General features: G+C 55.7%; 4 non-coding genes across 4 annotated transcripts; all 4 read right to left on the reverse strand.

The window, feature by feature from the left end:
• Nucleotides 1-5,071: 5,071 nt before the first annotated feature.
• On the reverse strand, nucleotides 5,072-5,234 carry LOC126291858 (U1 spliceosomal RNA). The gene has a single exon (XR_007551899.1). It is a non-coding gene; the product is annotated as a U1 spliceosomal RNA (small nuclear RNA).
• Nucleotides 5,235-11,371: 6,137 nt separating this feature from the next.
• On the reverse strand, nucleotides 11,372-11,534 carry LOC126291831 (U1 spliceosomal RNA). The gene has a single exon (XR_007551889.1). It is a non-coding gene; the product is annotated as a U1 spliceosomal RNA (small nuclear RNA).
• A 6,136-nt stretch (nucleotides 11,535-17,670) lies between these two features.
• On the reverse strand, nucleotides 17,671-17,832 carry LOC126291865 (U1 spliceosomal RNA). Its single transcript, XR_007551900.1, has one exon. It is a non-coding gene; the product is annotated as a U1 spliceosomal RNA (small nuclear RNA).
• A 6,134-nt stretch (nucleotides 17,833-23,966) lies between these two features.
• On the reverse strand, nucleotides 23,967-24,129 carry LOC126291719 (U1 spliceosomal RNA). Its single transcript, XR_007551852.1, has one exon. It is a non-coding gene; the product is annotated as a U1 spliceosomal RNA (small nuclear RNA).
• Between the last annotated feature and the right edge of the window lie 703 nt (nucleotides 24,130-24,832).

A 24,832-nucleotide genomic window follows, 5' to 3' on the forward strand; every position in this document is an offset into this window, starting at 1 on the left:
ACAATGATCGAATGGGTTTTGGAGGGATTGACCTTGAGCAACCACTGGTTGCACCAAGCAGTGAACCGGTCAAGATGGGATTGAAGAAGGTGTTGGGAGCGCTGCAGGGTGGGGGCAAGGGCAAGGAAGGCTGTGTCATCGGCAAACTGGAGAAGGTGGATGGGGGGGTGACAACGGCGGCATGTCCGCCGTATACAAAAGGTACAGAAGGGGGGAGAGGATGGTGCCTTGGGGCACATCGGCAGAGGGAAAAATGTGTAGGAATCCGTGTTATGGATGGTGACGTAGGAAGGACGGTGGGAGAGAAAGGAGCCGATCAGACAGACGTAGTTAATGGGAAGGGCGAAGGTTTGGAGCTTGAAGAGGAGACCGGAATGCCATACACGGTCATAAGCTCGTTAGAAGTCCAGGGAGAGGAAGATAGCGAGGCAACGGGAATTAAGCTGGTCGGAAAGGAGATGAGTGAGGTGAAGGAGAGGGTCGTCGGAAGAGAAGGACGGCGGAAAGCCACACTGGGTAACCGGAAGGAGGCGGTGCTGGCGGAGATGCTGGTGGATGCGGCGGGAGAGGATAGATTCCAGGACCTTGCTGAAGACTGAGGTAAGGCTGATGGGACGGTAGGAAGAGACGGTAGACGGCGGTTTGACAGGTTTAAGGAACATCAGGACACGGGAGGTTTTACACAGGTTGGGGTAGTAACCGGTGGACAGGACTACATTGTAGAGCCTGGCCAAGGTGGAGAGGAAAGAGGCAGGAGCTTTGTGAAGGTGAGGTGACCAGGAGCGGTGTTGCGTTTTGTGCGGAGTGTAGCAATAGATCCTGTGTAGTGATTGAGGCATTGAGTTCCGTGTGTGTTATGTTGTCCAAGTACTGGATACCAGGTGCGAGGGAAGGGAGAGAGGTCTCAGTTCGATCGGGGACATCTGGAAAGAGGGAGTAATCGAACTGGGGATCATCGGGGATGGAAAAGACATCACACAGGTAGGAGGCAAAGTGATTGGCCTTACTATGGGTGTCAGGGAAGGGGTGATCATCATGGAGAAGAGAATAGTAGGGGGAGGGTTTAGTTCCGGTAAGGCAATGGAAGGCGGACCAGAACTTGGATGAGTCGATAGGGAAGGTAGCATTTAAATGGGTGCATGTCTGTCGCCAGTTCCAGCGTTTCTTGGCCACGAGCAAATTACGAATGTGTCGTTGGAGTTGCCGGTGGGGTCGTAGTGTGTCCGGGTCACGCGTATGGAGGAAGGCACGGTAGAGACGGCGGCATTCACGGAGGAGGAGGACGGCCTGTGGGGGTGAGGTAGGACGGTGTGGGTGGATAGCGACAGTAGGGACGTGGGCCTCCACGGCCTCAGACAAGGTCTGCTGGAGAAAGGTGGCGGCATGGGTTACATCGTCAGGGTGACGGTAGGTGAAGGGGTGGCTATCAACCCGAGTGGAGAGGGTATCCCAGTAGGCATTGCAGTTGGCACGGGAATAGTCATGGACATACTTAGGGGGAGGGTCATGACGAGGGTCGGGGTGGGGGCGACGACCGTCTGAAACGGTGAGGAGGACAGGGAGATGGTCGCTACCAATAGGTTCCAGGACATCCACCGTTATGCTGTCAAGGAGGTTTACGGAGGAAAGGACAACATCAGGAATGCAGTTGGATTCGGGACGGGTGTGCTGGGGGATGGGGATGAGGTCGCCTTGAAGGGAGGAGAGGAACCGATGCCACTGCCGTAACTTTGCTGCGGAACAACTGTGGATGTTGAGGTCGGCGGTGATCACATAGGAGGAGAAGGTACGGTCAACGTGGGAGAGTAAGTCGAAGGGAATAAGGGCGTTAGGGCGGACATAGATGGTGGCGCAGGTAACGGTAAGGCTGGGGAAGAAGAGACTAAGGATCAGGTGTTCGGTGGGGTTGGGAAGGAGAGGTTGGAGCCGAACAGGGATCTGGCGGTGGTGACCAATGGCCACTCCACCATGCGCAATCGGGAGGGGATTATGAGAACGGTGAAGGAGGTATGGCGAAGTGTGGACGGTGTGGTGGGGTTGGAGGAAGGTTTCATTGAGGAGGAAGGCGTCCACGCGGTGGGTGGCAAGGGTGTGCAGGAAGAGGTTCTTGTTGGCGGGAAGGGAGCGGGTGTTGTTGAAAAGGAGACGGTGCTGTCGTGCCATGACAGGGATTGAGACAAGGGTGTCAAGGCGGGAGAAGGTGAAATGGGCCTGGTTGTTGGAGTAGGTGGCGTACATTTTCAGGTGGAAAACGGAACGGGCGGCGAGGGATACCTGTTGCAGGGTGTGGGGGCGCTGAAAAGGATGAACATTCTGAAGGACAATGGTGAGCAATCTGATGATGTCCTCAGCATAGAGGGTGGATGCAAGGAATTGCCAGAAGGGGTGGGGGCGTCCAGAGGGCGGGCAGGAATGGTGAGCTCAGGAGTGGTAGGAGAGGGTCGGGCTTTACATTTCTGGGAGTAAGTGAGGTGAGTTAGGTTACAGGTATTACAGGAGGGGGGGAACTGGAGATTGGGGCTCTGCCTGAGAAGGTGGGCTTGCCTACAGTGCGGGCAGGTGGGGGCCTTGTGGCACTCAGATGTAGGGTGCGCATTGTACCACAAGCACCTCTGGCACCAGAGGGATTGAGGAGGGGAACGGGAAGGGTCAACTGGGTAGCGGCGGTGAAAGGTAAGGGCACCCTCCTTCAGGAGACGATCGATGGAGGGGGCGTTCTCGGAAGAGACCCACATAAGGCGGGTGGGGCCAGCAGAGTTATGAATGCGGCGAACTGCACGCACCTCCAGATGGGGATGCGCCTTGAGCTCTGCCAACACCTGCTCCTCCATGATCGCCAGACTAAGCCGAGTAATCACGGCGGTGAGGGTCGGCGGGCGACGCGGGGTTTGGGGTTGGCGGGAGGGAGATGGGGAAGGAGCAGGGGTGAGGGAGGCATTAGGTCCAACGCGGGTGACAGGGATGGGGAAAAGGAGGTCCATGTGGAGGGTAGGGCTGGGGGAGGAGATGAGCACCGAACTACAGCGAGGAGTAAGGAGGGAGATGGGGGCACCAGGAAAATTCTGTCGAAGGAAGAGGGTGAGGTTCCAGGCTTCAAGAAAGGAGGGATCAGGACGGGAGAGGAGGTAATGGTAGGAGGGGGTGGAGGAGGATGAGGAGGGGGGCAGGCGGGGAGACATCCATGGCATCATGTGTTGGGAAAGGGGAATAAGGCGGAGCCTTTTTGGGAGTAGAGGAGGCAGGGGTGCCACAGGGGCGCTTGACGGTGGCGGAGGAGGTGTGGGGGATGGGAACGACTGGAATGTGGCGGGGAGTGGCAGGTCTCGGTGCTGGAGTCGGCAATGGATACGCTGAGGGTGATGGCGAAGGCGACGGTGAAGATGATGACGACGAGGGCGAACGGGAGTGTTGAGCATGAGCTGTAGCTCTTCGGGCAACCACCCTAGCGGGGCCACAAAACCGGAAGGAGCAGGGGGAGGGAGGGGAAGGAAGGGGTTGGAGGAGGCATGGGAGGGAGGAGCCGGGGATGAGGTGACAAATAGGGAGGGAGATGGGAGAGTGAGGAGCGGGGGGACGGACTGAGGGGGGAGTAATGCGGCACACCATGTGATAGTGGTGGCAGTGGCTGAGGTGGAGGTGTAGACGATGGCAGTGGTGGTGGCTGTAGTGGAACTGGTGGGGTTTGACATTATGATGAGTGGAGAAACACAGAACAAGACAAGGAAACAAACGAGAGACGGGCAGGGCGACTAGAGACACAGAGTAGAAGGTGACAGAGAAGGACGAAGAGCGAAGGAGACTGTCGCTGGCTGTGGGGGCGACCCAGTTGGCTGGCTGGTGTAGACGCCTCCGCTGCTGCTGTAGGCAGCAACGACCACCGCTGGCTGCTGGGGGTGACTAGCGCTGGCGGGGACCGGCGCTGGAGTATTTTTACATGTGCAAACATTTGAAACTACTGCAGGCCTTACATTCACCCCTTCCTGTCTCTTTGCTTGGACATGGAGTAAGTAGGGATAAATTAAATTGCTTGTTTATGAAGTAGTAACAGTTCTGAAGTGTAATGAAATGATATTAAACAAGAAAGTGTATTTTTTTTTGTGAATTCAGTGATTCAATAACGAATTTATTAATCCTAACTATCTCTGCAATTAGTGTACGTGAGTGTTTGATTGGAATTGTTGCAATCGAAACCGAGCTTAATAATTTCATGCGGCTGTTTTCAGTCCTCCTCGTGCTTCAATTGCTCATTTCCAAGCGTTATTTTGGGTTGCCTGCAAAGTTGTCAGATGAAACACAACCACTGCGACGAAAGGCCATTACTTAGAGCAGGAGGGAAACTGTCATGGCCAGGAAGATATTCACTGTGTGTGGAAGCTAAGTGAGGATCCGAAGCTGACTTGCCGCACACGTTGCAGCATTCACTCGCCAACGGCAACGGGGTAAGAAACGGGTAAAATACGCCGGTTCTCGTCCGATCACAGAGGTTGGGCTAGGATGGGTGGCCGCCTGGGAGCACAGGGCGCTGTTGGCTAGAATCGATGTTTCTCGTTTTCGGTGCAGCTCGTCATGTTGCTTCCTTCGGTTCACATCCCCACAAGCTCCTCAAGTGCCGCAAGTCTGCAAGTCTCTAGACGCTACGCTAGACGCTTGCTTCCGGCCCGTCATGTACCTTGCCACAGGCGCCAAAGCGTTCGGCTGGCCGACAGCCCCTGTACGCCGGCTCGCGCCACAGCAGCCACTGTGCTTGCAGGGAATGCCGCGCCCTCGAATAACGTTTGGCGCACAATCTGTTTATGGACAGAGAAAGCTAAAAGGGGCCGTTCGACCGTTAATACCGAAATCGTAGCCAAGTTAGATCGCCTGAGCCATCTCGCGGCTGCCGTTGTTATTACGAGCGCGCGTGCCACGCGGTTAACGAGGAGTGCGCTGGCTGTGGGTTTCGACGCCGTGTCCTAGTGCATTTTGTCGTTTCTAGTGGAGGCATCATCGCTTACAAGAAGCTGGTAAATAACTCACTGACAGTGCTTCTCATTTACCACGAGAAGAGGCTTTGATTGCACTATAGATTAACACCGAGACTGCACGAACGCAGTCCCGACTACCAATAATTATGCGCCCAAGTTACTCGCATTTGGAGTAATCGCGGGGGTCAGCTCGACCGAAGTGCAATGGACGAGCCTCACCCCAGAGGAACTGCCTTCATGATCACGCTATCCTCTACGCCAGGTAAGTATGTTTTTCCTCGGGTTTTTTTTCTTTATTGTAATTTTATTCACCTCATACAAGGCGGGCTGGCAGCAGCATATTACCCTGCCTTGAGCCTTGAGTGGTACAATAATATGACATAGAGGTGGCACAGACAATGCAATAAAAACTGCGGGCAAAAAATGTAGATACACTGATGGCGATGATCTCCGGCGCACGAATGTTCGCTGAGCGTGTGCGAGTCCGGGGACGTGCCAAGGGAGGGCGAGAAGGAAGGGGAGTGGAACAGGGAGAGGGGAGGGCAGATGCCATGGGCAAGGGAGACTGGGGGAGAGGAGGAAAAAAGGGGGGAGCCCGGGGGAAGAGGGGTGGAGGAAGGGGACGGGGGAAAATGAAAGAGAAGGGAGGGAGGGTGCCAAGAGGAGAGACCACAGGAAGTGGGGGGGGGGGGTAGAATCAAAGTTGATAGGAGGGGTAGATGGAGGGGAGGATGACATCATCAGGGAGGGGGAGCTGCCGGAAGCCACCTTGGGAGTGGGTAAGGAGGGTGGAGAGATGGAGACCGGGTGGGACGTGGGAATACAAGCGCGGCAGTGGGCGGGGGTGGGAGAGGATGGGCGAGACAAGCGGTTGAGGCGTGTCGAGTTTGCGGGAGGTGTACAGGACCCATATCCTTTCAAGGAAAAGGAGGAGGTGGGGGAAAGGAAGGAGATCGTACTGGATCTACATGGAGGAGGGGAGACGGATGCGATAGGCGAGGCGGAGAGCATGGCGTTCAAGGATTTGAAGGGATTTATAAAAGGAAGAGGAGGCAGAGATCCAGGATGGATGGGCGTATCAGAGGAAAGGACGGATGAGGGATTTATAGGTGTGGAGGAGGGTGGAGGGGCCCAGACCCCACGTACGGCCCAAAAGGAGCTTGAGGAGGCGGAGTCGGGAGTGTGCCTTGGCTTGGATTGTCCAGAGATGTGGGGTCCAGGAGAGGCGATGGATGAGGGTGACGCCAAGGTACTTGAGGGTGGGAGTGACGGCGATAGGACGGCCATAGATGGTGAGATAGAAATCAAGGAGGCGGAAGGAAGGGGTGGTTTTGCCTACAATGATCGAATGGGTTTTGGAGGGATTGACCTTGAGCAACCACTGGTTGCACCAAGCAGTGAACCGGTCAAGATGGGATTGAAGAAGGTGTTGGGAGCGCTGCAGGGTGGGGGCAAGGGCAAGGAAGGCTGTGTCATCGGCAAACTGGAGAAGGTGGATGGGGGGTGACAACGGCGGCATGTCCGCCGTATACAAAAGGTACAGAAGGGGGGAGAGGATGGTGCCTTGGGGCACATCGGCAGAGGGAAAAATGTGTAGGAATCCGTGTTATGGATGGTGACGTAGGAAGGACGGTGGGAGAGAAAGGAGCCGATCAGACAGACGTAGTTAATGGGAAGGGCGAAGGTTTGGAGCTTGAAGAGGAGACCGGAATGCCATACACGGTCATAAGCTCGTTAGAAGTCCAGGGAGAGGAAGATAGCGAGGCAACGGGAATTAAGCTGGTCGGAAAGGAGATGAGTGAGGTGAAGGAGAGGGTCGTCGGAAGAGAAGGACGGCGGAAAGCCACACTGGGTAACCGGAAGGAGGCGGTGCTGGCGGAGATGCTGGTGGATGCGGCGGGAGAGGATAGATTCCAGGACCTTGCTGAAGACTGAGGTAAGGCTGATGGGACGGTAGGAAGAGACGGTAGACGGCGGTTTGACAGGTTTAAGGAACATCAGGACACAGGAGGTTTTACACAGGTTGGGGTAGTAACTGGTGGACAGGACTACATTGTAGAGCCTGGCCAAGGTGGAGAGGAAAGAGGCAGGAGCTTTGTGAAGGTGAGGTGACCAGGAGCGGTGTTGCGTTTTGTGCGGAGTGTAGCAATAGATCCTGTGTAGTGATTGAGGCATTGAGTTCCGTGTGTGTTATGTTGTCCAAGTACTGGATACCAGGTGCGAGGGAAGGGAGAGAGGTCTCAGTTCGATCGGGGACATCTGGAAAGAGGGAGTAATCGAACTGGGGATCATCGGGGATGGAAAAGACATCACACAGGTAGGAGGCAAAGTGATTGGCCTTACTATGGGTGTCAGGGAAGGGGTGATCATCATGGAGAAGAGAATAGTAGGGGGAGGGTTTAGTTCCGGTAAGGCAATGGAAGGCGGACCAGAACTTGGATGAGTCGATAGGGAAGGTAGCATTTAAATGGGTGCATGTCTGTCGCCAGTTCCAGCGTTTCTTGGCCACGAGCAAATTACGAATGTGTCGTTGGAGTTGCCGGTGGGGTCGTAGTGTGTCCGGGTCACGCGTATGGAGGAAGGCACGGTAGAGACGGCGGCATTCACGGAGGAGGAGGACGGCCTGTGGGGGTGAGGTAGGACGGTGTGGGTGGATAGCGACAGTAGGGACGTGGGCCTCCACGGCCTCAGACAAGGTCTGCTGGAGAAAGGTGGCGGCATGGGTTACATCGTCAGGGTGACGGTAGGTGAAGGGGTGGCTATCAACCCGAGTGGAGAGGGTATCCCAGTAGGCATTGCAGTTGGCACGGGAATAGTCATGGACATACTTAGGGGGAGGGTCATGATGAGGGTCGGGGTGGGGGCGACGACCGTCTGAAACGGTGAGGAGGACAGGGAGATGGTCGCTACCAATAGGTTCCAGGACATCCACCGTTATGCTGTCAAGGAGGTTTACGGAGGAAAGGACAACATCAGGAATGCAGTTGGATTCGGGACGGGTGTGCTGGGGGATGGGGATGAGGTCGCCTTGAAGGGAGGAGAGGAACCGATGCCACTGCCGTAACTTTGCTGCGGAACAACTGTGGATGTTGAGGTCGGCGGTGATCACATAGGAGGAGAAGGTACGGTCAACGTGGGAGAGTAAGTCGAAGGGAATAGGGGCGTTAGGGCGGACATAGATGGTGGCGCAGGTAACGGTAAGGCTGGGGAAGAAGAGACTAAGGATCAGGTGTTCGGTGGGGTTGGGAAGGAGAGGTTGGAGCCGAACAGGGATCTGGCGGTGGTGACCAATGGCCACTCCACCATGCGCAATCGGGAGGGGATTATGAGAACGGTGAAGGAGGTATGGCGAAGTGTGGACGGTGTGGTGGGGTTGGAGGAAGGTTTCATTGAGGAGGAAGGCGTCCACGCGGTGGGTGGCAAGGGTGTGCAGGAAGAGGTTCTTGTTGGCGGGAAGGGAGCGGGTGTTGTTGAAAAGGAGACGGTGCTGTCGTGCCATGACAGGGATTGAGACAAGGGTGTCAAGGCGGGAGAAGGTGAAATGGGCCTGGTTGTTGGAGTAGGTGGCGTACATTTTCAGGTGGAAAACGGAACGGGCGGCGAGGGATACCTGTTGCAGGGTGTGGGGGCGCTGAAAAGGATGAACATTCTGAAGGACAATGGTGAGCAATCTGATGATGTCCTCAGCATAGAGGGTGGATGCAAGGAATTGCCAGAAGGGGTGGGGGCGTCCAGAGGGCGGGCAGGAACGGTGAGCTCAGGAGTGGTAGGAGAGGGTCGGGCTTTACATTTCTGGGAGTAAGTGAGGTGAGTTAGGTTACAGGTATTACAGGAGGGGGGGAACTGGAGATTGGGGCTCTGCCTGAGAAGGTGGGCTTGCCTACAGTGCGGGCAGGTGGGGGCCTTGTGGCACTCAGATGTAGGGTGCACATTGTACCACAAGCACCTCTGGCACCAGAGGGATTGAGGAGGGGAACGGGAAGGGTCAACTGGGTAGCGGCGGTGAAAGGTAAGGGCACCCTCCTTCAGGAGACGATCGATGGAGGGGGCGTTCTCGGAAGAGACCCACATAAGGCGGGTGGGGCCAGCAGAGTTATGAATGCGGCGAACTGCACGCACCTCCAGATGGGGATGCGCCTTGAGCTCTGCCAACACCTGCTCCTCCATGATCGCCAGACTAAGCCGAGTAATCACGGCGGTGAGGGTCGGCGGGCGACGCGGGGTTTGGGGTTGGCGGGAGGGAGATGGGGAAGGAGCAGGGGTGAGGGAGGCATTAGGTCCAACGCGGGTGACAGGGATGGGGGAAAGGAGGTCCATGTGGAGGGTAGGGCTGGGGGAGGAGATGAGCACCGAACTACAGCGAGGAGTAAGGAGGGAAATGGGGGCACCAGGAAAATTCTGTCGAAGGAAGAGGGTGAGGTTCCAGGCTTCAAGAAAGGAGGGATCAGGACGGGAGAGGAGGTAATGGTAGGAGGGGGTGGAGGAGGATGAGGAGGGGGGCAGGCGGGGAGACATCCATGGCATCATGTGTTGGGAAAGGGGAATAAGGCGGAGCCTTTTTGGGAGTAGAGGAGGCAGGGGTGCCACAGGGGCGCTTGACGGTGGCGGAGGAGGTGTGGGGGATGGGAACGACTGGAATGTGGCGGGGAGTGGCAGGTCTCGGTGCTGGAGTCGGCAACGGATACGCTGAGGGTGATGGCGAAGGCGACGGTGAAGATGATGACGACGAGGGCGAACGGGAGTGTTGAGCATGAGCTGTAGCTCTTCGGGCAACCACCCTAGCGGGGCCACAAAACCGGAAGGAGCAGGGGGAGGGAGGGGAAGGAAGGGATTGGAGGAGGCATGGGAGGGAGGAGCCGGGGATGAGGTGACAAATAGGGAGGGAGATGGGAGAGTGAGGAGCGGGGGGACGGACTGAGGGGGGAGTAATGCGGCACACCATGTGATAGTGGTGGCAGTGGCTGAGGTGGAGGTGTAGACGATGGCAGTGGTGGTGGCTGTAGTGGAACTGGTGGGGTTTGACATTATGATGAGCGGAGAAACACAGAACAAGACAAGGAAACAAACGAGAGACGGGCAGGACGACTAGAGACACAGAGTAGAAGGTGACAGAGAAGGACGAAGAGCGAAGGAGACTGTCGCTGGCTGTGGGGGCGACCCAGTTGGCTGGCTGGTGTAGACGCCTCCGCTGCTGCTGTAGGCAGCAACGACCACCGCTGGCTGCTGGGGGTGACTAGCGCTGGCGGGGACCGGCGCTGGAGTATTTTTACATGTGCAAACATTTGAAACTACTGCAGGCCTTACATTCACCCCTTCCTGTCTCTTTGCTTGGACATGGAGTAAGTAGGGATAAATTAAATTGCTTGTTTATGAAGTAGTAACAGTTCTGAAGTGTAATGAAATGATATTAAACAAGAAAGTGTATTTTTTTTTGTGAATTCAGTGATTCAATAACGAATTTATTAATCCTACCTATCTCTGCAATTAGTGTACGTGAGTGTTTGATTGGAATTGTTGCAATCGAAACCGAGCTTAATAATTTCATGCGGCTGTTTTCAGTCCTCCTCGTGCTTCAATTGCTCATTTCCAAGCGTTATTTTGGGTTGCCTGCAAAGTTGTCAGATGAAACACAACCACTGCGACGAAAGGCCATTACTTAGAGCAGGAGGGAAACTGTCATGGCCAGGAAGATATTCACTGTGTGTGGAAGCTAAGTGAGGATCCGAAGCTGACTTGCCGCACACGTTGCAGCATTCACTCGCCAACGGCAACGGGGTAAGAAACGGGTAAAATACGCCGGTTCTCGTCCGATCACAGAGGTTGGGCTAGGATGGGTGGCCGCCTGGGAGCACAGGGCGCTGTTGGCTAGAATCGATGTTTCTCGTTTTCGGTGCAGCTCGTCATGTTGCTTCCTTCGGTTCACATCCCCACAAGCTCCTCAAGTGCCGCAAGTCTGCAAGTCTCTAGACGCTACGCTAGACGCTTGCTTCCGGCCCGTCATGTACCTTGCCACAGGCGCCAAAGCGTTCGGCTGGCCGACAGCCCCTGTACGCCGGCTCGCGCCACAGCAGCCACTGTGCTTGCAGGGAATGCCGCGCCCTCGAATAACGTTTGGCGCACAATCTGTTTATGGACAGAGAAAGCTAAAAGGGGCCGTTCGACCGTTAATACCGAAATCGTAGCCAAGTTAGATCGCCTGAGCCATCTCGCGGCTGCCGTTGTTATTACGAGCGCGCGTGCCACGCGGTTAACGAGGAGTGCGCTGGCTGTGGGTTTCGACGCCGTGTCCTAGTGCATTTTGTCGTTTCTAGTGGAGGCATCATCGCTTACAAGAAGCTAGCAAATAACTGACCGACAGTGCTTATCATTTACGAGGAGAAGAGACTTTGATTGCATTATAGATTAACACCGGGACAGCGCGAACGCAGTCCCGACTACCAAAAATTATGCGCCCGAGTTACTCGCATTTGGAGTAATCGCGGGGGTCAGCTCGACCGAAGTGCAATGGACGAGCCTCACCCCAGAGGAACTGCCTTCATGATCACGGTATCCTCTACGCCAGGTAAGTATGTTTTTCCTCGGGTTTTTTTTCTTTATTGTAATTTTATTCACCTCATACAAGGCGGGCTGGCAGCAGCATATTACCCTGCCTTGAGCCTTGAGTGGTACAATAATATGACATAGAGGTGGCACAGACAATGCAATAAAAACTGCGGGCAAAAAATGTAGATACACTGATGGCGATGATCTCCGGCGCACGAATGTTCGCTGAGCGTGTGCGAGTCCGGGGACGTGCCAAGGGAGGGGGAGAAGGAAGGGGAGTGGAACAGGGAGAGGGGAGGGCAGATGCCATGGGCAAGGGAGACTGGGGGAGAGGAGGAAAAAAGGGGGGAGCCCGGGGGAAGAGGGGTGGAGGAAGGGGACGGGGGAAAATGAAAGAGAAGGGAGGGAGGGTGCCAAGAGGAGAGACCACAGGAAGTGGGGGGGGGGGTAGAATCAAAGTTGATAGGAGGGGTAGATGGAGGGGAGGATGACATCATCAGGGAGGGGGAGCTGCCGGAAGCCACCTTGGGAGTGGGTAAGGAGGGTGGAGAGATGGAGACCGGGTGGGACGTGGGAATACAAGCGCGGCAGTGGGCGGGGGTGGGAGAGGATGGGCGAGACAAGCGGTTGAGGCGTGTCGAGTTTGCGGGAGGTGTACAGGACCCATATCCTTTCAAGGAAAAGGAGGAGGTGGGGGAAAGGAAGGAGATCGTACTGGATCTACATGGAGGAGGGGAGACGGATGCGATAGGCGAGGCGGAGAGCATGGCGTTCAAGGATTTGAAGGGATTTATAAAAGGAAGAGGAGGCAGAGATCCAGGATGGATGGGCGTATCAGAGGAAAGGACGGATGAGGGATTTATAGGTGTGGAGGAGGGTGGAGGGGCCCAGACCCCACGTACGGCCCAAAAGGAGCTTGAGGAGGCGGAGTCGGGAGTGTGCCTTGGCTTGGATTGTCCAGAGATGTGGGGTCCAGGAGAGGCGATGGATGAGGGTGACGCCAAGGTACTTGAGGGTGGGAGTGACGGCGATAGGACGGCCATAGATGGTGAGATAGAAATCAAGGAGGCGGAAGGAAGGGGTGGTTTTGCCTACAATGATCGAATGGGTTTTGGAGGGATTGACCTTGAGCAACCACTGGTTGCACCAAGCAGTGAACCGGTCAAGATGGGATTGAAGAAGGTGTTGGGAGCGCTGCAGGGTGGGGGCAAGGGCAAGGAAGGCTGTGTCATCGGCAAACTGGAGAAGGTGGATGGGGGGTGACAACGGCGGCATGTCCGCCGTATACAAAAGGTACAGAAGGGGGGAGAGGATGGTGCCTTGGGGCACATCGGCAGAGGGAAAAATGTGTAGGAATCCGTGTTATGGATGGTGACGTAGGAAGGACGGTGGGAGAGAAAGGAGCCGATCAGACAGACGTAGTTAATGGGAAGGGCGAAGGTTTGGAGCTTGAAGAGGAGACCGGAATGCCATACACGGTCATAAGCTCGTTAGAAGTCCAGGGAGAGGAAGATAGCGAGGCAACGGGAATTAAGCTGGTCGGAAAGGAGATGAGTGAGGTGAAGGAGAGGGTCGTCGGAAGAGAAGGACGGCGGAAAGCCACACTGGGTAACCGGAAGGAGGCGGTGCTGGCGGAGATGCTGGTGGATGCGGCGGGAGAGGATAGATTCCAGGACCTTGCTGAAGACTGAGGTAAGGCTGATGGGACGGTAGGAAGAGACGGTAGACGGCGGTTTGACAGGTTTAAGGAACATCAGGACACAGGAGGTTTTACACAGGTTGGGGTAGTAACCGGTGGACAGGACTACATTGTAGAGCCTGGCCAAGGTGGAGAGGAAAGAGGCAGGAGCTTTGTGAAGGTGAGGTGACCAGGAGCGGTGTTGCGTTTTGTGCGGAGTGTAGCAATAGATCCTGTGTAGTGATTGAGGCATTGAGTTCCGTGTGTGTTATGTTGTCCAAGTACTGGATACCAGGTGCGAGGGAAGGGAGAGAGGTCTCAGTTCGATCGGGGACATCTGGAAAGAGGGAGTAATCGAACTGGGGATCATCGGGGATGGAAAAGACATCACACAGGTAGGAGGCAAAGTGATTGGCCTTACTATGGGTGTCAGGGAAGGGGTGATCATCATGGAGAAGAGAATAGTAGGGGGAGGGTTTAGTTCCGGTAAGGCAATGGAAGGCGGACCAGAACTTGGATGAGTCGATAGGGAAGGTAGCATTTAAATGGGTGCATGTCTGTCGCCAGTTCCAGCGTTTCTTGGCCACGAGCAAATTACGAATGTGTCGTTGGAGTTGCCGGTGGGGTCGTAGTGTGTCCGGGTCACGCGTATGGAGGAAGGCACGGTAGAGACGGCGGCATTCACGGAGGAGGAGGACGGCCTGTGGGGGTGAGGTAGGACGGTGTGGGTGGATAGCGACAGTAGGGACGTGGGCCTCCACGGCCTCAGACAAGGTCTGCTGGAGAAAGGTGGCGGCATGGGTTACATCGTCAGGGTGACGGTAGGTGAAGGGGTGGCTATCAACCCGAGTGGAGAGGGTATCCCAGTAGGCATTGCAGTTGGCACGGGAATAGTCATGGACATACTTAGGGGGAGGGTCATGACGAGGGTCGGGGTGGGGGCGACGACCGTCTGAAACGGTGAGGAGGACAGGGAGATGGTCGCTACCAATAGGTTCCAGGACATCCACCGTTATGCTGTCAAGGAGGTTTACGGAGGAAAGGACAACATCAGGAATGCAGTTGGATTCGGGACGGGTGTGCTGGGGGATGGGGATGAGGTCGCCTTGAAGGGAGGAGAGGAACCGATGCCACTACCGTAACTTTGCTGCGGAACAACTGTGGATGTTGAGGTCGGCGGTGATCACATAGGAGGAGAAGGTACGGTCAACGTGGGAGAGTAAGTCGAAGGGAATAGGGGCGTTAGGGCGGACATAGATGGTGGCGCAGGTAACGGTAAGGCTGGGGAAGAAGAGACTAAGGATCAGGTGTTCGGTGGGGTTGGGAAGGAGAGGTTGGAGCCGAACAGGGATCTGGCGGTGGTGACCAATGGCCACTCCACCATGCGCAATCGGGAGGGGATTATGAGAACGGTGAAGGAGGTATGGCGAAGTGTGGACGGTGTGGTGGGGTTGGAGGAAGGTTTCATTGAGGAGGAAGGCGTCCACGCGGTGGGTGGCAAGGGTGTGCAGGAAGAGGTTCTTGTTGGCGGGAAGGGAGCGGGTGTTGTTGAAAAGGAGACGGTGCTGTCGTGCCATGACAGGGATTGAGACAAGGGTGTCAAGGCGGGAGAAGGTGAAATGGGCCTGGTTGTTGGAGTAGGTGGCGTACATTTTCAGGTGGAAAACGGAACGGGCGGCGAGGGATACCTGTTGCAGGGTGTGGGGGCGCTGAAAAGGATGAACATTCTGAAGGACAATGGTGAGCAATCTGATGATGTCCTCAGCATAGAGGGTGGATGCAAGGAATTGCCAGAAGGGGTGGGGGCGTCCAGAGGGCGGGCAGGAACGGTGAGCTCAGGAGTGGTAGGAGAGGGTCGGGCTTTACATTTCTGGGAGTAAGTGAGGTGAGTTAGGTTACAGGTATTACAGGAGGGGGGGAACTGGAGATTGGGGCTCTGCCTGAGAAGGTGGGCTTGCCTACAGTGCGGGCAGGTGGGGGCCTTGTGGCACTCAGATGTAGGGTGCGCATTGTACCACAAGCACCTCTGGCACCAGAGGGATTGAGGAGGGGAACGGGAAGGGTCAACTGGGTAGCGGCGGTGAAAGGTAAGGGCACCCTCCTTCAGGAGACGATCGATGGAGGGGGCGTTCTCGGAAGAGACCCACATAAGGCGGGTGGGGCCAGCAGAGTTATGAATGCGGCGAACTGCACGCACCTCCAGATGGGGATGCGCCTTGAGCTCTGCCAACACCTGCTCCTCCATGATCGCCAGACTAAGCCGAGTAATCACGGCGGTGAGGGTCGGCGGGCGACGCGGGGTTTGGGGTTGGCGGGAGGGAGATGGGGAAGGAGCAGGGGTGAGGGAGGCATTAGGTCCAACGCGGGTGACAGGGATGGGGGAAAGGAGGTCCATGTGGAGGGTAGGGCTGGGGGAGGAGATGAGCACCGAACTACAGCGAGGAGTAAGGAGGGAGATGGGGGCACCAGGAAAATTCTGTCGAAGGAAGAGGGTGAGGTTCCAGGCTTCAAGAAAGGAGGGATCAGGACGGGAGAGGAGGTAATGGTAGGAGGGGGTGGAGGAGGATGAGGAGGGGGGCAGGCGGGGAGACATCCATGGCATCATGTGTTGGGAAAGGGGAATAAGGCGGAGCCTTTTTCGGAGTAGAGGAGGCAGGGGTGCCACAGGGGCACTTGACGGTGGCGGAGGAGGTGTGGGGGATGGGAACGACTGGAATGTGGCGGGGAGTGGCAGGTCTCGGTGCTGGAGTCGGCAATGGATACGCTGAGGGTGATGGCGAAGGCGACGGTGAAGATGATGACGACGAGGGCGAACGGGAGTGTTGAGCATGAGCTGTAGCTCTTCGGGCAACCACCCTAGCGGGGCCACAAAACCGGAAGGAGCAGGGGGAGGGAGGGGAAGGAAGGGATTGGAGGAGGCATGGGAGGGAGGAGCCGGGGATGAGGTGACAAATAGGGAGGGAGATGGGAGAGTGAGGAGCGGGGGGACGGACTGAGGGGGGAGTAATGCGGCACACCATGTGATAGTGGTGGCAGTGGCTGAGGTGGAGGTGTAGACGATGGCAGTGGTGGTGGCTGTAGTGGAACTGGTGGGGTTTGACATTATGATGAGCGGAGAAACACAGAACAAGACAAGGAAACAAACGAGAGACGGGCAGGGCGACTAGAGACACAGAGTAGAAGGTGACAGAGAAGGACGAAGAGCGAAGGAGACTGTCGCTGGCTGTGGGGGCGACCCAGTTGGCTGGCTGGTGTAGACGCCTCCGCTGCTGCTGTAGGCAGCAACGACCACCGCTGGCTGCTGGGGGTGACTAGCGCTGGCGGGGACCGGCGCTGGAGTATTTTTACATGTGCAAACATTTGAAACTACTGCAGGCCTTACATTCACCCCTTCCTGTCTCTTTGCTTGGACATGGAGTAAGTAGGGATAAATTAAATTGCTTGTTTATGAAGTAGTAACAGTTCTGAAGTGTAATGAAATGATATTAAACAAGAAAGTGTATTTTTTTTGTGAATTCAGTGATTCAATAACGAATTTATTAATCCTACCTATCTCTGCAATTAGTGTACGTGAGTGTTTGATTGGAATTGTTGCAATCGAAACCGAGCTTAATAATTTCATGCGGCTGTTTTCAGTCCTCCTCGTGCTTCAATTGCTCATTTCCAAGCGTTATTTTGGGTTGCCTGCAAAGTTGTCAGATGAAACACAACCACTGCGACGAAAGGCCATTACTTAGAGCAGGAGGGAAACTGTCATGGCCAGGAAGATATTCACTGTGTGTGGAAGCTAAGTGAGGATCCGAAGCTGACTTGCCGCACACGTTGCAGCATTCACTCGCCAACGGCAACGGGGTAAGAAACGGGTAAAATACGCCGGTTCTCGTCCGATCACAGAGGTTGGGCTAGGATGGGTGGCCGCCTGGGAGCACAGGGCGCTGTTGGCTAGAATCGATGTTTCTCGTTTTCGGTGCAGCTCGTCATGTTGCTTCCTTCGGTTCACATCCCCACAAGCTCCTCAAGTGCCGCAAGTCTGCAAGTCTCTAGACGCTACGCTAGACGCTTGCTTCCGGCCCGTCATGTACCTTGCCACAGGCGCCAAAGCGTTCGGCTGGCCGACAGCCCCTGTACGCCGGCTCGCGCCACAGCAGCCACTGTGCTTGCAGGGAATGCCGCGCCCTCGAATAACGTTTGGCGCACAATCTGTTTATGGACAGAGAAAGCTAAAAGGGGCCGTTCGACCGTTAATACCGAAATCGTAGCCAAGTTAGATCGCCTGAGCCATCTCGCGGCTGCCGTTGTTATTACGAGCGCGCGTGCCACGCGGTTAACGAGGAGTGCGCTGGCTGTGGGTTTCGACCCCGTGTCCTAGTGCATTTTGTCGTTTCTAGTGGAGGCATCATCGCTTACAAGAAGCTGGTAAATAACTCACTGACAGTGCTTCTCATTTACCACGAGAAGAGGCTTTGATTGCACTATAGATTAACACCGAGACTGCACGAACGCAGTCCTGACTACCAATAATTATGCGCCCAAGTTACTCGCATTTGGAGTAATCGCGGGGGTCAGCTCGACCGAAGTGCAATGGACGAGCCTCACCCCAGAGGAACTGCCTTCATGATCACGCTATCCTCTACGCCAGGTAAGTATGTTTTTCCTCGGGTTTTTTTTCTTTATTGTAATTTTATTCACCTCATACAAGGCGGGCTGGCAGCAGCATATTACCCTGCCTTGAGCCTTGAGTGGTACAATAATATGACATAGAGGTGGCACAGACAATGCAATAAAAACTGCGGGCAAAAAATGTAGATACACTGATGGCGATGATCTCCGGCGCACGAATGTTCGCTGAGCGTGTGCGAGTCCGGGGACGTGCCAAGGGAGGGGGAGAAGGAAGGGGAGTGGAACAGGGAGAGGGGAGGGCAGATGCCATGGGCAAGGGAGACTGGGGGAGAGGAGGAAAAAAGGGGGAGCCCGGGGGAAGAGGGGTGGAGGAAGGGGACGGGGGAAAATGAAAGAGAAGGGAGGGAGGGTGCCAAGAGGAGAGACCACAGGAAGTGGGGGGGGGGGTAGAATCAAAGTTGATAGGAGGGGTAGATGGAGGGGAGGATGACATCATCAGGGAGGGGGAGCTGCCGGAAGCCACCTTGGGAGTGGGTAAGGAGGGTGGAGAGATGGAGACCGTGTGGGACGTGGGAATACAAGCGCGGCAGTGGGCGGGGGTGGGGGAGGATGGGCGAGACAAGCGGTTGAGGCGTGTCGAGTTTGCGGGAGGTGTACAGGACCCATGTCCTTTCAAGGAAAAGGAGGAGGTGGGGGAAAGGAAGGAGATCGTACTGGATCTACATGGAGGAGGGGAGACGGATGCGATAGGCGAGGCGGAGAGCATGGCGTTCAAGGATTTGAAGGGATTTATAAAAGGAAGAGGAGGCAGAGATCCAGGATGGATGGGCGTATCAGAGGAAAGGACGGATGAGGGATTTATAGGTGTGGAGGAGGGTGGAGGGGCCCAGACCCCACGTACGGCCCAAAAGGAGCTTGAGGAGGCGGAGTCGGGAGTGTGCCTTGGCTTGGATTGTCCAGAGATGTGGGGTCCAGGAGAGGCGATGGATGAGGGTGACGCCAAGGTACTTGAGGGTGGGAGTGACGGCGATAGGACGGCCATAGATGGTGAGATAGAAATCAAGGAGGCGGAAGGAAGGGGTGGTTTTGCCTACAATGATCGAATGGGTTTTGGAGGGATTGACCTTGAGCAACCACTGGTTGCACCAAGCAGTGAACCGGTCAAGATGGGATTGAAGAAGGTGTTGGGAGCGCTGCAGGGTGGGGGCAAGGGCAAGGAAGGCTGTGTCATCGGCAAACTGGAGAAGGTGGATGGGGGGTGACAACGGCGGCATGTCCGCCGTATACAAAAGGTACAGAAGGGGGGAGAGGATGGTGCCTTGGGGCACATCGGCAGAGGGAAAAATGTGTAGGAATCCGTGTTATGGATGGTGACGTAGGAAGGACGGTGGGAGAGAAAGGAGCCGATCAGACAGACGTAGTTAATGGGAAGGGCGAAGGTTTGGAGCTTGAAGAGGAGACCGGAATGCCATACACGGTCATAAGCTCGTTAGAAGTCCAGGGAGAGGAAGATAGCGAGGCAAAGGGAATTAAGCTGGTCGGAAAGGAGATGAGTGAGGTGAAGGAGAGGGTCGTCGGAAGAGAAGGACGGCGGAAAGCCACACTGGGTAACCGGAAGGAGGCGGTGCTGGCGGAGATGCTGGTGGATGCGGCGGGAGAGGATAGATTCCAGGACCTTGCTGAAGACTGAGGTAAGGCTGATGGGACGGTAGGAAGAGACGGTAGACGGCGGTTTGACAGGTTTAAGGAACATCAGGACACGGGAGGTTTTACACAGGTTGGGGTAGTAACCGGTGGACAGGACTACATTGTAGAGCCTGGCCAAGGTGGAGAGGAAAGAGGCAGGAGCTTTGTGAAGGTGAGGTGACCAGGAGCGGTGTTGCGTTTTGTGCGGAGTGTAGCAATAGATCCTGTGTAGTGATTGAGGCATTGAGTTCCGTGTGTGTTATGTTGTCCAAGTACTGGATACCAGGTGCGAGGGAAGGGAGAGAGGTCTCAGTTCGATCGGGGACATCTGGAAAGAGGGAGTAATCGAACTGGGGATCATCGGGGATGGAAAAGACATCACACAGGTAGGAGGCAAAGTGATTGGCCTTACTATGGGTGTCAGGGAAGGGGTGATCATCATGGAGAAGAGAATAGTAGGGGGAGGGTTTAGTTCCGGTAAGGCAATGGAAGGCGGACCAGAACTTGGATGAGTCGATAGGGAAGGTAGCATTTAAATGGGTGCATGTCTGTCGCCAGTTCCAGCGTTTCTTGGCCACGAGCAAATTACGAATGTGTCGTTGGAGTTGCCGGTGGGGTCGTAGTGTGTCCGGGTCACGCGTATGGAGGAAGGCACGGTAGAGACGGCGGCATTCACGGAGGAGGAGGACGGCCTGTGGGGGTGAGGTAGGACGGTGTGGGTGGATAGCGACAGTAGGGACGTGGGCCTCCACGGCCTCAGACAAGGTCTGCTGGAGAAAGGTGGCGGCATGGGTTACATCGTCAGGGTGACGGTAGGTGAAGGGGTGGCTATCAACCCGAGTGGAGAGGGTATCCCAGTAGGCATTGCAGTTGGCACGGGAATAGTCATGGACATACTTAGGGGGAGGGTCATGACGAGGGTCGGGGTGGGGGCGACGACCGTCTGAAACGGTGAGGAGGACAGGGAGATGGTCGCTACCAATAGGTTCCAGGACATCCACCGTTATGCTGTCAAGGAGGTTTACGGAGGAAAGGACAACATCAGGAATGCAGTTGGATTCGGGACGGGTGTGCTGGGGGATGGGGATGAGGTCGCCTTGAAGGGAGGAGAGGAACCGATGCCACTGCCGTAACTTTGCTGCGGAACAACTGTGGATGTTGAGGTCGGCGGTGATCACATAGGAGGAGAAGGTACGGTCAACGTGGGAGAGTAAGTCGAAGGGAATAGGGGCGTTAGGGCGGACATAGATGGTGGCGCAGGTAACGGTAAGGCTGGGGAAGAAGAGACTAAGGATCAGGTGTTCGGTGGGGTTGGGAAGGAGAGGTTGGAGCCGAACAGGGATCTGGCGGTGGTGACCAATGGCCACTCCACCATGCGCAATCGGGAGGGGATTATGAGAACGGTGAAGGAGGTATGGCGAAGTGTGGACGGTGTGGTGGGGTTGGAGGAAGGTTTCATTGAGGAGGAAGGCGTCCACGCGGTGGGTGGCAAGGGTGTGCAGGAAGAGGTTCTTGTTGGCGGGAAGGGAGCGGGTGTTGTTGAAAAGGAGACGGTGCTGTCGTGCCATGACAGGGATTGAGACAAGGGTGTCAAGGCGGGAGAAGGTGAAATGGGCCTGGTTGTTGGAGTAGGTGGCGTACATTTTCAGGTGGAAAACGGAACGGGCGGCGAGGGATACCTGTTGCAGGGTGTGGGGGCGCTGAAAAGGATGAACATTCTGAAGGACAATGGTGAGCAATCTGATGATGTCCTCAGCATAGAGGGTGGATGCAAGGAATTGCCAGAAGGGGTGGGGGCGTCCAGAGGGCGGGCAGGAACGGTGAGCTCAGGAGTGGTAGGAGAGGGTCGGGCTTTACATTTCTGGGAGTAAGTGAGGTGAGTTAGGTTACAGGTATTACAGGAGGGGGGGAACTGGAGATTGGGGCTCTGCCTGAGAAGGTGGGCTTGCCTACAGTGCGGGCAGGTGGGGGCCTTGTGGCACTCAGATGTAGGGTGCGCATTGTACCACAAGCACCTCTGGCACCAGAGGGATTGAGGAGGGGAACGGGAAGGGTCAACTGGGTAGCGGCGGTGAAAGGTAAGGGCACCCTCCTTCAGGAGACGATCGATGGAGGGGGCGTTCTCGGAAGAGACCCACATAAGGCGGGTGGGGCCAGCAGAGTTATGAATGCGGCGAACTGCACGCACCTCCAGATGGGGATGCGCCTTGAGCTCTGCCAACACCTGCTCCTCCATGATCGCCAGACTAAGCCGAGTAATCACGGCGGTGAGGGTCGGCGGGCGACGCGGGGTTTGGGGTTGGCGGGAGGGAGATGGGGAAGGAGCAGGGGTGAGGGAGGCATTAGGTCCAACGCGGGTGACAGGGATGGGGGAAAGGAGGTCCATGTGGAGGGTAGGGCTGGGGGAGGAGATGAGCACCGAACTACAGCGAGGAGTAAGGAGGGAGATGGGGGCACCAGGAAAATTCTGTCGAAGGAAGAGGGTGAGGTTGAAGGCTTCAAGAAAGGAGGGATCAGGACGGGAGAGGAGGTAATGGTAGGAGGGGGTGGAGGAGGATGAGGAGGGGGGCAGGCGGGGAGACATCCATGGCATCATGTGTTGGGAAAGGGGAATAAGGCGGAGCCTTTTTGGGAGTAGAGGAGGCAGGGGTGCCACAGGGGCGCTTGACGGTGGCGGAGGAGGTGTGGGGGATGGGAACGACTGGAATGTGGCGGGGAGTGGCAGGTCTCGGTGCTGGAGTCGGCAACGGATACGCTGAGGGTGATGGCGAAGGCGACGGTGAAGATGATGACGACGAGGGCGAACGGGAGTGTTGAGCATGAGCTGTAGCTCTTCGGGCAACCACCCTAGCGGGGCCACAAAACCGGAAGGAGCAGGGGGAGGGAGGGGAAGGAAGGGGTTGGAGGAGGCATGGGAGGGAGGAGCCGGGGATGAGGTGACAAATAGGGAGGGAGATGGGAGAGTGAGGAGCGGGGGGACGGACTGAGGGGGGAGTAATGCGGCACACCATGTGATAGTGGTGGCAGTGGCTGAGGTGGAGGTGTAGACGATGGCAGTGGTGGTGGCTGTAGTGGAACTGGTGGGGTTTGACATTATGATGAGCGGAGAAACACAGAACAAGACAAGGAAACAAACGAGAGACGGGCAGGGCGACTAGAGACACAGAGTAGAAGGTGACAGAGAAGGACGAAGAGCGAAGGAGACTGTCGCTGGCTGTGGGGGCGACCCAGTTGGCTGGCTGGTGTAGACGCCTCCGCTGCTGCTGTAGGCAGCAACGACCACCGCTGGCTGCTGGGGGTGACTAGCGCTGGCGGGGACCGGCGCTGGAGTATTTTTACATGTGCAAACATTTGAAACTACTGCAGGCCTTACATTCACCCCTTCCTGTCTCTTTGCTTGGACATGGAGTAAGTAGGGATAAATTAAATTGCTTGTTTATGAAGTAGTAACAGTTCTGAAGTGTAATGAAATGATATTAAACAAGAAAGTGTATTTTTTTTGTGAATTCAGTGATTCAATAACGAATTTATTAATCCTAACTATCTCTGCAATTAGTGTACGTGAGTGTTTGATTGGAATTGTTGCAATCGAAACCGAGCTTAATAATTTCATGCGGCTGTTTTCAGTACTCCTCGTGCTTCAATTGCTCATTTCCAAGCGTTATTTTGGGTTGCCTGCAAAGTTGTCAGATGAAACACAACCACTGCGACGAAAGGCCATTACTTAGAGCAGGAGGGAAACTGTCATGGCCAGGAAGATATTCACTGTGTGTGGAAGCTAAGTGAGGATCCGAAGCTGACTTGCCGCACACGTTGCAGCATTCACTCGCCAACGGCAACGGGGTAAGAAACGGGTAAAATACGCCGGTTCTCGTCCGATCACAGAGGTTGGGCTAGGATGGGTGGCCGCCTGGGAGCACAGGGCGCTGTTGGCTAGAATCGATGTTTCTCGTTTTCGGTGCAGCTCGTCATGTTGCTTCCTTCGGTTCACATCCCCACAAGCTCCTCAAGTGCCGCAAGTCTGCAAGTCTCTAGACGCTACGCTAGACGCTTGCTTCCGGCCCGTCATGTACCTTGCCACAGGCGCCAAAGCGTTCGGCTGGCCGACAGCCCCTGTACGCCGGCTCGCGCCACAGCAGCCACTGTGCTTGCAGGGAATGCCGCGCCCTCGAATAACGTTTGGCGCACAATCTGTTTATGGACAGAGAAAGCTAAAAGGGGCCGTTCGACCGTTAATACCGAAATCGTAGCCAAGTTAGATCGCCTGAGCCATCTCGCGGCTGCCGTTGTTATTACGAGCGCGCGTGCCACGCGGTTAACGAGGAGTGCGCTGGCTGTGGGTTTCGACGCCGTGTCCTAGTGCATTTTGTCGTTTCTAGTGGAGGCATCATCGCTTACAAGAAGCTGGCAAATAACTGACCGACAGTGCTTATCATTTACGAGGAGAAGAGACTTTGATTGCATTATAGATTAACACCGGGACAGCGCGAACGCAGTCCCGACTACCAAAAATTATGCGCCCGAGTTACTCGCATTTGGAGTAATCGCGGGGGTCAGCTCGACCGAAGTGCAATGGACAAGCCTCACCCCGGAGGAACCGCCTTCATGATCACGGTATCCTCTACGCCAGGTAAGTATGCTTTTACTCGGCCGCAGGCGAGTATTTGTAATGCCTCGCGCTATCGTAGTGGAACGAGAACTCTTGACGTTGTCGCATTCGGCGAAGAGCATGGTGCCGTGAATGCACTTGCTTCTTTAGAAACGCGCTGTTGGCCGTCGAGTTAGCAGGCAGACAGGCACAATAACGGACCTCTGCAGAAAGAGATGCATTTTTCGTGCGAAAGACATCGCGACTCGCGGCGCCGGCCGTTGCTGGGGTTAAGTTACTGCACCCTCCGGGAGATGGCGGGCCATGTCGGGGTTACCGCCTTCGAGCAACCCTCTCCGCCTGCGAGGCGCCCTCTTTCTCGGCCGATGTCAAAACGGCAAATGAGATTTGCTGAATGACTGTTTCTTCCAGCCACAAAATCAATTATTGCTCTTACCTTTGCTCCCTCCGTGGGAGCCCTTAGTGCTAGGAAATACGGCAGCATTGTCAATCGCCCTTGTCTGTCGCTCAGCAACCGAAGGACCAAGCTCAGGCTTTCAGATGTTCTAAGGAAGCTGTATGCACTCGTGGGTGTTGTACACGAGGGACAAACATCACGCCAGCAAGCTCTTAAGGAAAGACAATAATCAGCAAAAAACTGCAGCTTACCCCATTGGACGGTGATGGAACAGAAGACTCTTGCAGGTAAGGTAACACTTCTTTTTTTCTGTTCATCTCGATCATGATCTGGAA

This window comes from Schistocerca gregaria, chromosome 1, assembly GCF_023897955.1.
Source record: "Schistocerca gregaria isolate iqSchGreg1 chromosome 1, iqSchGreg1.2, whole genome shotgun sequence".
NCBI lineage: Eukaryota > Metazoa > Arthropoda > Insecta > Orthoptera > Acrididae > Schistocerca > Schistocerca gregaria.